Raw genomic sequence first — 5,928 nt, forward strand, 5'->3', positions numbered from 1 at the left:
CGATTATAGATGAAGACCGCCTAACTCGTGTGTATTTCCATCAGATTAATTGTAACCCTGGGCTAGGAATTTAAGAATACTCCATTTTGCCTTGCAGGTTGTGACTCATCATTTGGCACGAGTTAGGATATTTTGCCTAGCATCTAAAATCGTTAGTAAAATATTAATAAACCAAGAGAGAAATTTTAACATGATGATACCTGACCGTAGGTACTTTCTCAAAAGTAATATCTTTTTAAGTGGACAGCATTCCAATGTGAGGGTAAAACTTTACCATCTATTGTTTCCAACTGGTATGCTCCTTTTCCCGCAATGCCACGGACTTTGTATGGTCCTTCCCATGTTGGACTTAGCTTTCCTGAGTTAGCAGCTTTTGCAGATTGGAACACCTTTTTAAGCACGAAGTCCCCAATTTTGAAAAATCTGAGGCGTGCTTTCCTATTGTAATATCGTTCTATTACTTGCTTTTGTGCTGCCATCCTTATCAAAGCAGCTTCTCTTCTTCCTTCAAGTAAATCTAGGCTAACCCGCATCTCTTCATTATTAGATTCCTCCGTTGCCTGATCGTATCGTGTGCTTGGCTCACCTATTTCAACTGGAATTAAGGCTTTCGTACCATAAACCATTGAAAATGGTGTTTCTCCAGTGCCTGTTTTGGTCGTTGTACGATAAGCCCATAATACTCCAGGTAACACCTCAGGCCAATTACCTTTTGAATCTTGTAACCTCTTTTTCAAGTTATTGATAATAACTTTGTTAGTTGATTCTGCTTGTCCATTCCCTACTGGATGATATGGCGTAGACGTTATTCTTTTGATCTGCCAACTTCGAAGAAATTCTGTGATTTGAGCTCCAATGAATTGTGGTCCATTGTCACACACGATCTCCTTTGGTACTCCAAAGCGGCATATTATATTTCGCCATATGAAGTCTTTAACTTCTTTTTCTCGTACCTGTTTAAATGCCCCTGCTTCTACCCATTTAGTGAAATAATCTGTAAGTACAAGTAGAAATTTTACCTGACCTTTTGCTTGTGGAAGTGGACCTACGATATCCATTCCCCATTTCATAAAGGGCCAAGGGGCTAAAACAGGATGTAGTAACTCAGCTGGTCTGTGCATATTATTGCCGTACCTTTGACATTTATCACATTTGGACACGAAACTGGTTGCCTCTTCTTCCATCTTAGGCCAATAATATCCTGTGCGAATTAACGTTCTTACCAGTGACCGTCCTCCTGCGTGATTCCCACAATGTCCTTCATGTACTTCTCTCATGACATATTCGGTTTGAGAGGGTCCGAGACACCTTGCTAGTGGTCCGCCGAACATCTTTCGATAAAGATTTCCTTGATATAAACAATATCGTGCAGCTTTTTTGCGAAGCGCGTGAGCCTTTCCTTTGTCATTAGGCACGGTTCCGTGCTGTAAAAAGGCAACAATTTCGTTTCTCCAATCCCATGTTAGATGATTAAAATTTACCTCGTTTTTATCAGATTCAAGAACGGAATGAAATAGATGTATGACTGAAGCATCTGTATTGTTTGCCACGTCTGCTGCGGATGCAAGATTTGCTAAAGTATCTGCCTCTACATTCTCATCTCTTGGGATCTGCACTACTTTCTAAGTTTGGAATTGCTTTATTAACTCCCGTACCTTTGCGAGGTATTCTTGCATTCGTGACTCTCTGGCTGTATAAGTCCCCAGCATCTGATTAACCACGAGTTGTGAATCACTCTTGATTATAATCTGTGTTATGCCGAGTTCTCGTGCCAATTCTAAACCTGCAATTACAGCCTCATACTTTGCTTCATTGTTAGTTATAAAATGACATTTTATAGCCTGTCTAATGGTCTCACTCGCAGGTGGTACGAGGATTATTCCTAGGCCTGCCCCTTTTACATTAGATGAACCGTCAGTGAATAAAACCCAAGTCCCCGGGTTCGCACCATTAAAAACTAGTAATTCTTTTTCTGCTTCTAAATGCATCCCCTGGCTAAAATCAGCCACGAAATCAGCTAGTACTTGAGACTTTATAGCGGTCCTGGGTTGATAAATAACTTCATACTCACTTAGTTCTATAGCCCATTTTGCTAATCTTCCTGAAAGTTCGTGTTTATGCAAAATATTTCGAAGCGGAAAAGCAGTAACTACAACAATGGGATGACATTGAAAATAAGGTCTTAACTTTCTAGATGCCATGATCAAAGCTAATGCTAATTTTTCTAGCTGTGGGTATCGTGTCTCAGCTTCCAATAAGGACTTACTTACATAATAAATAGGAGATTGTTTACCTTGGTCCTCGCGGACTAAAACAGCACTTACTGCGACTTCAGATACGGCCAGATAAATGAGAAGTTTATCCCTCACCTTTGGTTTTGCCAACAACGGTGGTTTTGACAAATAAGCTTTCAAATTTCTAAGGGCTTGTTGACAATCTTCATTCCATTCAAAATGATCTTGCTTTTTAAGTGCAGAGAAAAACTTAAAACACCTTTCTGAGGATTTGGAAATAAATCTCCCCAAAGCTGCAATTCTTCCCGTTAATCTTTGTACTTCCTTTTTATTAGTAAGGATATCCGGGATTTCTTCTATTGCTTTGATCTGAGAAGGATTCACTTCAATACCACGATTAGAAACAAGAAAACCTAAAAACTTACCTGATGCAACTCCAAATGCACATTTTTCTGGGTTGAGTTTCATATTAAATTTTCGCAAAATTTCAAAAGTAACAGATAGATGAGAAATATGATCATGAGATTGCTGGGTTTTGACGAGCATATCGTCTATATATACCTCCATTGTTTTCCCTAAATGTTCTTGGAACATTTTGGTGACCAACCTTTGATAGGTTGCCCCAGCATTTTTGAGGCCAAAGGGCATTACTTTATAACAGTAAGTCCCCCTGTCTGTGATGAAAGAAGTTTTTTCTTCATCACCAGGATCCATTTTAATTTGATTATATCCCGAGTATGCATCTAAAAAACTTAAAAGTTCATGACCTGCGGTTGCATCAATTAGTTGGTCTATATGCGGTAAGGGAAAGGAATCTTTTGGACAGGCTTTATTTAAATCGGTATAATCTACACAAACACGCCACTTACCATTTTTCTTGGGTACAACCACCGTGTTAGCTAACCAAGTAGGATATTTTACCTCACGGATTGATCCGATTTTTAATAATTTTTGGACTTCATCCTGAATCACCTGGTTCTTGAAAGCACCTTGTTTCCGTTTCTTTTGCTTTATTGGTGTGAAAGAAGGGTCCTCATTGAGTTTGTGAGTCATCACATTTGGTGGTATCCCTGTCATATCAGCGTGGGACCAAGCAAAGCAGTCTAAGTTAGCTTTTAAAAATTCGATTATCATACCTCGCATGTTCGTGCTTAAATTGGCCCCGACATAAACCTTCCGTTCAGGCCATTGATCAAATAACATCACTGCCTCAAGCTCTTCAATTGTCGTTTTGATGCTTTCATTTTCTTCAGGTTCTTGAATTGTGTCAGGTCTTGAGTCCAAATCCGTCTTTTCCTGTTCAGTTGAAGTTTGATCTTTTTTACCTTCAACTGTTTCCTGTAATTGCTACTTTTCTTTATTTGTGGCGCTCGTACTTGTTACAGCGTTGACACTTTTAGCCATCTGTTGATCCCCACGAATTTGGCAAATTTCCCATGGTGATGGGAATTTAATAACCTGATGTAGAGTTGATGGGACAGCATCCATATCGTGTATCCATGGTCTCCCCATGATCATATTGTAGGCCATTTCCATATCAACTACCTGAAATTTAGTTTCCTTCACAACACCCATAGCAAAAGTTGTTAGAAATACCTCACCTTTTGTTACTACACTTGAATTGTCGAAGCCTGACAAGGTGTGCGCCTTGGGTATCATTTTGTCTTCAGCTTGCATTTCTCGTAGTACCCTTAGTAATATAATATTTACAGAACTCCCTGGATCAATCAAAACTCGTTTTACATTAGTATCATGTACAAGTAAAGATATTACCAGTGCGTCATTATGTGGAGTTGTCACTCCTTCGGTATCTGCGTCATCGAACGAAATACTTTCATTTTCAAGGACCTGCCGCACCCGTTTCCCGTGTGTAATCGTTACCTTAGAAACCTTGTTGGAGGCTGTGTAGGTTACGCCGTGAATATCTTCTCCCCCGCTTATGACATTCACTGTCCTCTTGGGTGAAGGAGGTTGTGGTGGCTCTTGTCTGTTTTTCATATAAGCTTGTTTTCCTTTCTCACTAAATAACTCAGTGAGGTACCCTTGCTTCAATAAATGATCCACTTCACTCTGCAAGAATCTACATTCTGAAGTTTTGTGCCCGTGATCGTTGTGAAATTCGCACCAATGATCCGGATTGCGTCTACTTGGATTTGACCGCATCTCTTTTGGCCACCGTACCTTATCTCCCATGCTTCTTAAAACAGCTACGAGCTCGGAGGTAGAGACATTAAAATTATATCCACCGAATCGTGCCTTTAAACTCCTGTCATCATCTCGTGATTCTTGTCTGTTCCGATCATTCCTGAACTTTGAAGAAGAACCAGAATCCCGGTTCCTCGATTTTTGATCATATTGCTGGCTATCTTGTTTCGACCGTGTGTCCTTTCCTGCAGGTCCCATATATGGATCGTACATGTTTTTACCTGATCTTTTTTCGGTTTCTGACCTTCGGGTACCGCCCCTTTCTTCATGATGAAGCTTAGGTACGGTATCTTCTTCGATTCGCAGCTTCGTGCTATACCTGTTGTAAACATCATTCCATGTGGTTGCAGGAAATTCTCGAAGACTTTCTTTGAGTCGTCTCGTGGCTTCAGAACTTTTGTCATTTAAATTACTTGCAAAAGCTATAGCAGCCCAATTGTCAGGCACACGAGGTAGAGTCATTCTTTCACGCTGGAATCTATCAACGAAGTTTCTAAGCAACTCCGAATCCCCTTGTTTGATTTTGAAAATATCTTCCATTCTTTTCTCAACCTTTTGTGCTCCCGAATGTGCTTTAATAAAAGAATCTGCAAGCTCAGCAAAAGAATTAATAGAATTTTCAGATAAAAGAGAATACCAGGTTAATGCACCCTTGGTGAGTGTTTCTCCAAATTTCTTGACCAATACTGATTCAATTTCTTGTTTGGTCAAGTCGTTGCCTTTTACGCCGGTTGTAAATGCAGTCACGTGGTCACGTGGGTCTGTAGTACCATCATATTTCGGGATGTCAGGCATTTTGAACTTTTTCGGAATTGGAAGGGGAGCAGCACTAGGCTTCCATGGTTGTTGTGAGTATTTGTCCATGTCTACTCCTTTTGTTACAGGCGGAACTCCAGGGATTTGCTCAATACGCTTATTTTGTTCCTTAAGCTGTTTCTGCAAGGTTAGTACTAAATTTTGCAAATATGAATTATTTAAATTACCTGGTCCCCCTTCTTGTGGTTCACTGGGGGTTGCTCCGTTTCCAGAATTATCAAGACCAGAACGGGGGTTCTCCAATGTATTATTATTAGGAGTTGGTGTGGGTGGCGCAGCAGGCAATCGACTAACAAGTGCCTGAAGAGCTTTGCCGACCTGTGCATCAATTAGCTTTTGCAAAGCTTCAGTTGTAACTCCTTCAAAATGTTCAGATTGCTCTTGTTGATCAGCACGGGATTCAGTAACAGGAGTGCCTTCACGAGATTGACGTGGTGAATTTAGAGGAGAGGGAACCACGTCATCTTGATTTTGATGTATTTGATTCTCATGGTTTCCCAATGTGTTATTACTATTGTTGTCGGCGTTGTTGTTTGACATGGTGACGACAATAGATAAGATATAGCTTAAAAGGAAAGATTATCAGATTCCCGGTAACGGAACCAATTTGTTTAACCAAAAATCTGAGTCTTTGGTCAAAGCTAAAAAGAAATTCGGGTTACTGATAATCAGG

This window comes from Nicotiana sylvestris, chromosome 1, assembly GCF_000393655.2.
Source record: "Nicotiana sylvestris chromosome 1, ASM39365v2, whole genome shotgun sequence".
Taxonomy (NCBI): domain Eukaryota; kingdom Viridiplantae; phylum Streptophyta; class Magnoliopsida; order Solanales; family Solanaceae; genus Nicotiana; species Nicotiana sylvestris.